This window comes from Gossypium hirsutum, chromosome A06, assembly GCF_007990345.1.
Source record: "Gossypium hirsutum isolate 1008001.06 chromosome A06, Gossypium_hirsutum_v2.1, whole genome shotgun sequence".
In the NCBI taxonomy this organism is placed as follows: Eukaryota; Viridiplantae; Streptophyta; class Magnoliopsida; order Malvales; family Malvaceae; genus Gossypium; species Gossypium hirsutum.
Genome location: NC_053429.1, coordinates 57,286,601 through 57,297,511, shown reverse-complemented (window position 1 = coordinate 57,297,511; position 10,911 = coordinate 57,286,601).

Below are 10,911 nucleotides of genomic sequence, written 5' to 3'. Positions count from 1 at the left end.
GCTGATAAGCTACTGGTCCAATTCGCTTAATAATTTCCTATGGCCCAATGAATCTCCGACTCAATTTGCATTTTCTGCTGAAACGAAGTACTTTCTTCCACAGAGATACTTTCAGAAACACTTTATCACCAATTTCAAACTCAATATCTTTTCTTTTTAAATCTACATACGAGTTCTGATGATCCGTAGCTGCTTTCAAACTATCACGTATTACTTTCACTTTTTCTTCTATTTCTCTAACGAAATCAACCCCGTGAATCTTATTCTCACTAAGCTCTGTCCAGTACAATAGTGTTCGACACTTCTGACTGTATAAAGCTTCGTAAGGAGCCATTTTGATACTCAATTGAAAGTTATTATTATATGTAAATTCATTCAGTGGCAAATATCATTCCCACATACCTTCAAACTTAAGAATACAACATCTCAACATATCCTCGAGTATCTGAATAATCCGCTCGGATTGACCGTCCGTCTGTGGGTGAAAAGCAGTGCTAAAGTGTAGTTTCGTACCTAACGCATTTTGCAGTTTCTTCCAAAAGCATGATGTGGACCTCAGATATCTATCCGAAATAATAGACATAGGTGCTCCGTGCAATTTCACGACCTGGGAAATGTACAACTCAGCAAGCTTATCAAGTGAATAATCTGTGCGAACCAAAATGAAATGAGCTGACTTAACCTATCAACAACAACCCAGATTACATCTTTCTTACTCCGTGACAAAGGTAAACTTGATACAAAATCCATCGTGATTCTGTCCCATTTCCACTCATGAATCATAATCGGTTGAAGTAATGCAAATGGAACCTGATGTTCAGCTTTAACTTGTTGACAAATCAAACATTTCGAAACAAAGGCTGAAATATCTCGTTTCATACCATGCCACCAATAAAGCTGTTTCAAATCATTATACATTTTTGAACTGTCCGGATGTACAAATAAATGACTGTTGTGAGCTTCGTTCAAAATCATTTGAATCAACTCTAGATTTCTCGGAACACAAATCTGATCTCGGCATCTCAAACGATCGTCATTATCAACTCGAAATTCAGAATTAGAATTGAAATCACACTGAGCTCATTTTGCTATTATCTTATTATCAACCTTTTGAGCATCAATAATCTGTTGTAAAAACAATGGTCTTGCTTTCAATTCGGCTAATATCAAACCATCATCAGACATACAAAACTGAGCATTCATAACACGTAATGCAAACAATGATTTCTGACTCAAAGCACCAACAACAACATTTGCTTTTCCTAGATGATAATCGATAACAAGCTTATAGTCTTTTAGAAATTCTAGCCATTTTCTCTATCGCAGATTCAAGTCTTTCTGAGTCATCAGATATTTCAAACTTTTGTGATCAGAATAAATGTGACATTTCTCACCAAACAAATAATGGCACCAAATTTTCAACGCGAATACAATTGCTGCCAGCTCAAGGTCATGGATCGAATAATTCTTTTCATGCGGCTTTAACTATCTCGAGGCATGAGCTATGACTTTGCCTTCCTACATCAAAACACAACCCAAACCATTCAGCAATGCATCGCTAAAGATCACAAATTCTTTACTTGATACTGGCTGTACTAACACCAAAGCTTCAGTCAATAAGGCTTTCAACTGATTAAAGCTTTTCTGACACTTTTCAGACCATTCATATTTCACATTTTTCTAAAGTAATTTTATCAATGGAGTCGCAATCGTCGAAAAGCCGTTTACAAATCGTCTATAATAACCGGTAAGTCCTAGAAAACTGCGGCTTTAGAAATATTTCTCGTAGGCTTCCAATCCAGAATAGCTGAAATCTTGCTTGGATCAACTCAGATACCTGATGCTGACACAATATGTCCCAGAAATCCAACTTCGCATAACCTGAACTCACATTTACTGAACTTCGCATACAACTGCTTGTCACGCAAAGTTTGTAACACTATTCTCAGATGTTCTGCATGCTCATTTTCATCACGTGAATAAATCAAAATGTCATCAATGAATACAATGACAAATCGATCTAAATATGGTCTGAAAATTTTGTTCATCAAATCCATGAAAATAACAGGTGCATTTGTTAATTCGAAAGGCATAACCAAAAACTTATAGTGTCTGCACCTCGTTTGGAAAGAGTTTTCAAAATGTTTGAATCTTTTACTCGCAACTAATAATATCCCTATCTCAAATCTACCTTTGAAAACACAGTAGCTCCTTTCAACTGATAAAAAAATTGTCAATTTTGGGCAAGGGATATTTATTCTTGATAGTCACTTTCTTCAACTGATGATAATTAATGCACATTCTCATCGTACCATCTTTTTTTCACAAACAGAACCAGTGCACCCCAGGGAGAATAACTCGGTCGTGCTTAGCCTCTATCTATCAATTCTTGCAACTGAGCTTTCAACTTTTTTAATTCAGTCGGTGCCATTCTGTACGGAGTTATCAATATCGGAGTTGTTCCAGGCACTAACTCAAAACCAAGTTAAACCTCTCAGATCAGTGGTAAACCGGTAAATCTTTAAGAAACACATCTTGGTAATCACACACAACTGGCACTGATTCAATCTTCTTTTCAGCCACTTTTGTGTCAAGCTAAATAAGCTTCACAACCCTTTCTCACATATTTCTGAGCTAACATCATTGAAATCACTGCTGGCAATCCATTCAAATCATTTGATTCAATTCGAATAATCTCATTACTCTGACATCTCAAATCAATCATCTTTTATTTGCAATTTACAACCGTATCATGTAACATTAGCCAATCCATACCCAGAACTATGACAAACTCATCAAATGGTAACAACATCAAATCAAACAGAAAGCAATTACCCCGAATCATCAATGGACAATTCTTGCACACTTTATCAACCAATACACACTTGCCTAAGGGGTTCGATACTCTAATTACAAATTCAGTAGACTCTACAGGCAAAGTCTTACTGGATACTAGATTCACACATATAAACAAATGAGTAGACCCTGGATCTATCAATTCAATAACTTTAGTATCATAGAGAATAAAAGTATCAGTAATAACACCTGGAGATGACGCTTCTTCTCGTGCTCGAATAGTGTAGGCTCGTACAGGTGCTCTAGCATCAGATCTTACTCTAGTGTCTTGCGTCACACCTCTACCACCACTCACATTTCTTGTGTTTCTCGGTAGTCTACCTCTAGCTGTAGTGTTACTCAGCCTCATGTTCGGAGCATTATCTTTTTCAGCTAACTCTGGGCAATCTTTTATAAAGTGATCTCGTGAACCACAACTGTAACAAGCTCTGTTATTACTTTCCCCCAACAATCTCCAAAATGACATCTTCCATATTGTTTACACTCAAGCTTTACATCCTTTGCGTTACCAATACTTGATACTGAGGTAGTTTGAGCTTTAGGGTTGGTATATTGCTTCCCACGATCTTTATTCTGATACCCCACTGAAGCTATCGATCGATCAATAAAATATCTAGATTTCTTTGATAAGGAATGATAAGATTTATTCATTGATCTCTTTCTCAAATCTTTAGCCTCTGGATCAGTTTTTCTCTTTTCTTTGCCGAGATCCTCGGCTTTACAGGCCTTTCCAACCAATACTACAGATTCTTTCAGTTCAAGTATCCCAACTAACAGTTTTACGTCTTCGTTCAATCCATCAACAAATCTTTTATAGATGATCTCTTCAGTAGACACGTATTCCCGGGCATATTTGCTTAAACGTATGAATTCTCTTTCATACTCAATAATGATCATCCGCCCTTGTTTCAATTCCAAAAACTCTTTATTTTTCTGATCGAGGAATCTCTGGCTTTTATACAATTTTCAAAATTTGGTCTGAAAGAATTCCTAGGTAACTCGTTCTCTAGGAACCACTGATGTCAATATTTTCCACCAATGATAAGCATTATCTCTAAGCAAAGATACTATGCATTTGATACATTCTTCTAGAGTACAGGACAATTCAACAAATACTCTGATAGTGTTCTCAAGCCAGAACTCAGTTTTTTTCATCATCATCATCAACTGTAACCCGAAAATCTTCAGCCCCGTGTTTACGAATCTTATCAAAAGGTGGCTTACTCAATCAAATTGGATCTATTACTTGTGGCATGTAACGCCCCAATTTTTGGGTTTTCAGTGTTTCTGTGATTTTTAAAATTTGTATGTGTTCTGGTTGGTTAAAATATATATTTTAGTAGGTTAGTGAGCCTTTGGAAGGCCCAAACTTAAGTTAAATCTGTGGTAGTCTTCGAAATTTTAATTTTATGAACAGGTGATGCAATTGGCGTTTGGGCTTTTAAGAGTAAAGGGGTAAAAGATGACACAAAAAGGAGTACGGTGTAATGGCAAGGTGGCGCCACTTAGGGGACAAGGAAGTGATACCATAGAGGAAGCAAGGGGTCCAAGGTTCAAGTCTTGGCTCTTGCAATATATATTGGTTTTTATTTTCAATAAATCTGGAAGTAAGTAGGTGCGCTTTAAAGTTTAATGTGTTGGATTTATGACACAAATGAGTTGATGGCCTAGTGGTGGTGGTGTGAGTTAGCATGTGAGAGGACTTTGTTTCGAATCCCTTGGCACGCAAAGGTTGATTATTTTGCTATGTTGGGACGGCAAGAGTTGGTGTTGGTTTTAAACTCTGGTGATGGAGGGATCCCACATCGGGAAGCTAACATAAGCGTAGATGGAGAGCTGGCTTTAAATAGAGCAAACCATGAGGAGAGTAGGCATACCCTTCTTGGCTGATCCCTTTCGCTTTGTGACGTGCTCGTTTGGGTTGGGCGTAAGCTAAGAGTGTTTGGAGCGCGGATTAACTGCAGTCTCCTAACAGGTGTGTATTTCTCATTACTCTAGCAATAGGACGGCTATTTCGGGCCGCGATAGGCTGAAATGCGCCATGTGGTCCCAATGGGTCCGTAGGCCCAAGTGGATAAGTTGTAGAATTACTAAAATACCCTGTAAGGTAAAATTACCGAAATACCCCTGTAGGGTAGAATTACCGAAATACCCTTATAGGGTAGAAATACCGAAATACCCTTATAGGGTAGAATTACTGAGATACCCTTGTGGGGTAAAATTACCATTTTGCCCCTAGGGTGTTAAATAACTATTTTGCCCCTCGTGCGTAAATGACTAACTTGTGTGATGATTGGGTTAGTTGACGTGGATTTATGTTAGTTATCGTTAATTTGTAACTCTAATGTGTTAGTGATCGATTGTAGGATTATCGCGTGGGAGATATCGTCAACAATCGTCATCAACCAGGTGTGTAAACGACACCCTCCCTTAGACTGAATTGGTAAAAGCTGAAATACCGAAACGTTGGTATTTTGTGAACTCGTGAGCGCGCGAGCATGCTCGTGAGACAGTTGTTAATGAATATGGTGCATTTGGATGATTAGAGTGCAAAGTGTGTATTTTCGTGCACAACGGTATTTTTGGGTTTAATGGGCTGAAAACGGGCCAATGGGCCAACGGGCTCATTTTGGTAAAAAGACGAGGTAAGTACTTCTGATTACTTGGTAAACGTTAGAATGAGCATGGAACCTTAGCAATAGGTAATAATTACTAAAATACCCTTATGCATGCAAAATTACGATTTTACCCCTAGGGTTATTTTTTTTCTGAAAAGTATGATGTTCTGTTTCTGTATACGTAAGCCATGACATATTATTTTTGTTGCATGGGACATGGGTTTCTATTGATGGAGGAAGCGTTCTGGCAATCTCGCTGTAATCTGGTGGCCTCGGCACATATATCTGTTCTGGTGACTTCGTCATAGTATCTGGCAGCCTCGCTGCAATCTGGTGGCTTCACCACATATATATATCTGTTCTGGTGGCCTACGCACAATATCTGTATCTAGTGACTTTGTCACAATATCTAGCAGCCTCGCTGCAATTTCTGTGGTGTGTAGCAGTTGGGTGGGTCGAGTAGTCTCCCCACATGGTGTAAGGCTGGTACGGGGGTGTTATGGATGGCTCTGGGTTGGGATTTTTGCATTCCTAATATATTTGTTCTGTATCTACTATGGGCCTATGGGTTTCATTCTGATTTCTGTACTGGGCCAAGGCCCAGATAAGTCTGACTCTGAGGTTTGATCTGTTTTGGGCTATGGTTGTGTTATGTTACACACTGAGTTTACCGAACTCACCCTTTATTTTCATCTCTGCAGGAAATCCCTAACAATAGTGGGCTTGGAGCTGTGAGGGATTCGGAGTGGCCACATCATCTGCAAAGTTGGTTTTTTAAGTTAATTTATTTTTATTATTTTTATATTCTGATTTAATTTTGGGTTTTAAGTTGTAATAAGGCCGCTATTTAAATTTCTTTTTTTTCTCTATGGTTTTATTTTCTGATTATATTTATACTATGACGAAACTGCTAGTGTTAGGCTGCGCGGGTTTTCAAAATTAATGAACGTTTTCAATACTCAACAAGCACAACAAATGGATAGCCTAAAGATTGATAAACTGGCTTTTCATTCAACCGCTGTTTTTACAAAGGCCACCCCAATCATTTAAACCAGCGAATGCATACTAAGTCGTAAGTCCATGTGACACGTCAGATCTGGCCATAATGTCTGGGTCGGGTTTAGGGTGTTACATTTAGTGGTATCAAAGCCAAGTTGCAACAATCGGCTGTGGAACGGGTCTAAAAATGGGAGTTTGTAAAGAAACACTGAATAAATGTTTTCGAAAATCATTTTGTTGGAACTTGGTTATAAATTGTTTTCGAGAATGTTTCCAATATTTTTTCTTAACAAATAGATGATTTTAAAGATTAAAATAGATTTTCTAAAATCAGGTTTTTTTAGAAGGTGGCACACAGAATCTCCGGCCCAAGTCTGTAAGTTTTCTGAGCCTTTCTGATTATTTTTGAAATATCTGTTATATGCTTGTACAAACCCTTATCATGGTACTTTAGTTAGGGTAACACTGGAACTATAGAAACTCTGATAAGTAGACTGAGACTGTAGCTAGGCTACCGCAAAAGGAAACAAACTCAAACTCTGAATTACTGTTATTCATAAGACATTTATAATAAACACTGAAATATTAAACTGATTCATAAAATTCTTAATCAGATAATACGAAATGAGTACACGAGCAGCTCGTGGAAGAGGCCATAGACGTGGCCGAGGTAATGTTCAGGCTGAATCTTCATCTTCAGGACATGTGCCGGTAGCAGATGCACCGGTACTACCAGCAACAGAGGTAGAGTCTCATGATCGAGGTGCTGGGGACGATGCTTTGTCCCAGGCAATGCTCCGAGTTTTGGAAAGGGTTACTGGGGCAAGCACGGGAAATAAAATTTAGGGGTCTATTTATGAGCGGCTCTGGGCCAATGGAGCAGAGATATTTAGGGGCATATCTGCTGTAGCTTTGAATGTGGCTGAGTATTGGTTAGAAGCCACAGAGCAGATTATGGATGATCTGAACTGCTCTATGGAGCAGAAGCTGAAGGGAGCCATATCGTTACTCAGGGATGAGGCTTATCAGTGGTGGCTCACGGTGAAAGATGGAACTCCTGCTGACAGTGTGACTTGGGAGCTGTTTAAGACAGCCTTCAAAGGAAAGTATGTTGGGGCTAGTTACGTGGACGCTCGCCGGAAAGAATTTTTGAACCTGGTCCAAGGGAGTAAGTCAGTGGCTGAGTATGAGTCTGAGTTTCTGAGACTGAGCCAGTATGCTTCTGGGATTGTCGCTACAGAGTATGAGCATAGCGTACGCTTTGAGGAAGGTCTGAAAGATAAACTTAGGGTGCTGATTGCTTCACAGAGGGAGCGTAACTTCGTTGCTTTAGTGGAGAAAGCAAAGATAGCTGAGGAAGTAAAGCATATAGAAAGACAGAATCGTGAGAAAGATCAGAACCATTTTAAAAGAGATTCAGGACTTTCAGGTGGTATGAACAGGAATGTTAAGAGAGCAAGGGTAATGGAGCCAGTTCGAGCAGTACCGATGAATGCTATTAGACCGCAAGGTTGTAGGAATTGTGGGAAGATGCATATGGGCGAGTGTCGGAAATATTCTGGTACTTTTTTCTGATGCGGATCTATGGAGCATAGGGTTAAGGATTGTCCCCAGGAACCAGATCAGGTTCAAGTTTTAGAGCAGAGGGCCGCTCAACCGGTGAGGGGTGGACCACAGTTTTCTAGAGGACGTGGGCAAGGCAGAGGTGGTAATGGAAACGGTCGAGGAAGAGGAGCGCATGGCAGGGGTGTTGGATTTGCTGAGGCTCGTCAGCTGACATTGGTGTATGCAGCTCGTCGCTGAGAGGAGGGTGATGCACCTGACGTCATAACTGGTACGTTTCTGATTTCCAGTATGCCATACACTGCGTTGATAGGTGTTGGATCTACCCATTCACATGTTGCATGTGCTATATCTGGGTCGCTGGGTGTGCGCTCTGAGGAGATCGTGAATAGGGTATCTGTACTAAGTCCTTTGGGTCACTCGGTTAGGGTAGATAAACTGTATAGAGATGTGCCTATAGAAACTCAAGGAAAAGTTTTATCTGGAGATCTGATGGAGGTACCTTTCGGAGAATTCGATCTTATTTTGGGAATGGATTGGCTTGTTAAGCATAGGGCTACTCTGGATTGTGCTGCTAAGCGAATAATGTTAAAGACCATAAAGGATGAGGAGGTTTTGGTGATAGGTGAGCGTAGGGATTATCTGTCTAATGTGGTGTCACCATTGAGAGCCGAGAAGTGGATTCGAAAAGGATGTGAGGCTTATTTGGCATTTGTAAGCTAGTCGAAAACTGAGGATCTGACAGTGGATAAAGTTAGAACCGTCAAGGATTTTCAAGATGTTTTTCTAGAGGAGCTTCCGGGTTTGCCCCTGAACCGAGAGGTTGAGTTTAGAATTGACTTGTTGCCTGGAACGACACCAGTGTCCATTACACCTTATAGGATGGCACCGAAGGAGTTGGTGGAGCTAAAAGCTCAAATTTAAGAGTTATTGGATAGAGGCTTCATTAGACCAAGTGTGTCTCTGTGGGGAGCACCAGTGTTGTTCGTAAAGAAGAAAGATGGGTCAATGCAGATGTGCATCGATTATCGGCAGTTGAACAAACTGACGATTAAGAACAAGTATCCACTACCGATAATCGATGATTTATTCGACCAACTTAGAGGAGCTTCAGTATTTTCCAAGATTGACCTTCGATCTGGGTATCATCAGTTGAGGGTTAAGGAGGTGGATATTCACAAGACGGCATTCAGAACTCGGTATGGTCACTATGAGTTCTTGGTTATGCCATTTGGGTTGACGAACGCACTTGCGGCATTTATGGATCTGATGAATCGAGTGTTCCAGCCATACTTGGATCGATTCGTGGTCGTCTTTATCGACGATATTCTGGTTTATTCTGAAGCTGAGGAGAAGCATGATGAGCATCTTCGTATTGTGCTGCAAGTGCTGAGGGAGAATGAGCTTTATACGAAATTCAGTAAGCATGAGTTATGGTTGAGAGAGGTAACTTTCTTGGGGCATGTTGTCTCTGCTGAAGGGATCAAGGTGGACCCTCGAAAGATTGAAGCGATTTTGGAATGGAAGCCACCAAGGTCAGTGTCAGAAATTCGAAGTTTTCTGGGTTTAGCTGGGTACTATAGAAGGTTTGTGGAAGGATTTTCTGTGATGGCAGCGCCTTTGACAAAGCTTATAAAGAAGGGAGTACCGTTTTTTTGAACTGAGAAACAACAGAAATCTTTTGAGAAGCTGAAGAAAGTTCTGACCGAGGCACCTATACTGACTCAGTCGGAGTCTGGAAAAGATTTTACCGTATGCAGTGATGCATCACATGTAGGGTTGGGCTGTGTACTGATGCAAGAGGGTAAAGTGGTTGCTTATGCATCGCGACAACTTAAACCACATGAAGTTAACTATCCTACTCATGATCTGAGTTGGAAGCGGTAATCTTTTCGCTTAAGATTTGGAGACATTACCTGTACGGAGAAAGGTGTATTATATACACAGATCATAAGAGTCTTAAGAACTTGCTGACTCAGAAGGAGCTGAACCTTAGGCAGCATAGATGGATAGAGTTGCTTAAGGATTATGACTGCGCAATTGAGTATCACCCAAGCAAAGCTAATGTGGTGGCTGATGCCCTAAGTCATAGAACTGTATCTGATCTGAGAGCCATGTTTGCTCGTTTGAGTCTATATGACGACGGTAGTCTGTTAGCAGAACTGCAAGTTAGGCCGACCTGGGTGGATGAGATTAAGGAAAAACAGTCGAGGGATGAGTCCTTGGTTTCTCGATTCCGGCAGGTTAAAAATGGGGATATTTCTGAGTTCGGACTGAACAGTGAGGAGTTCTGTGTTACCGAGGTAGAGTTTGTATTCCGAAGGACTCTAACTTGAGGCAAGCAATCCTGAAAGAAGCTCATGGAGGTCTATGTGCTATGCATCCTGGAGGGAGTAAAATGTATCGCGACTTAAAGAAGTTGTATTGGTGGCCTGGATTGAAGCGAGAGGTAACGGAAGTTGTGGGAAAATGTCTGACATGTCAGCAAGTGAAAGCTGAACATCAATTACCTTCCAGACTTTTACAGCCAGTGAAAGTACCACTTTGGAAGTGGGAGAGGGTAACCATGGATTTTGTGAGTGGGTTACCCTTGACACCATCGAAGAAGGACTCGATTTGGGTAATTGTGGATAGGTTGACAAAATTTGCTTATTTCATACCTGTCTGCACTGATTATTCACTTCAGAAGTTAGCCAAATTGTATGTGGCAGAAATAGTGCGACTTCACAGAGTGCCAGTGTCGATTATTTCTGATCGAGATCCTAGATTCACAATCTCGGTTTTGGAAAAAGTTGCATGAGGCGTTGGGTACGCGGTTGAACTTTAGTACAGCCTTTCATCCTTAGACTGATGGTCAGTCGGAAAGGGTTATTCA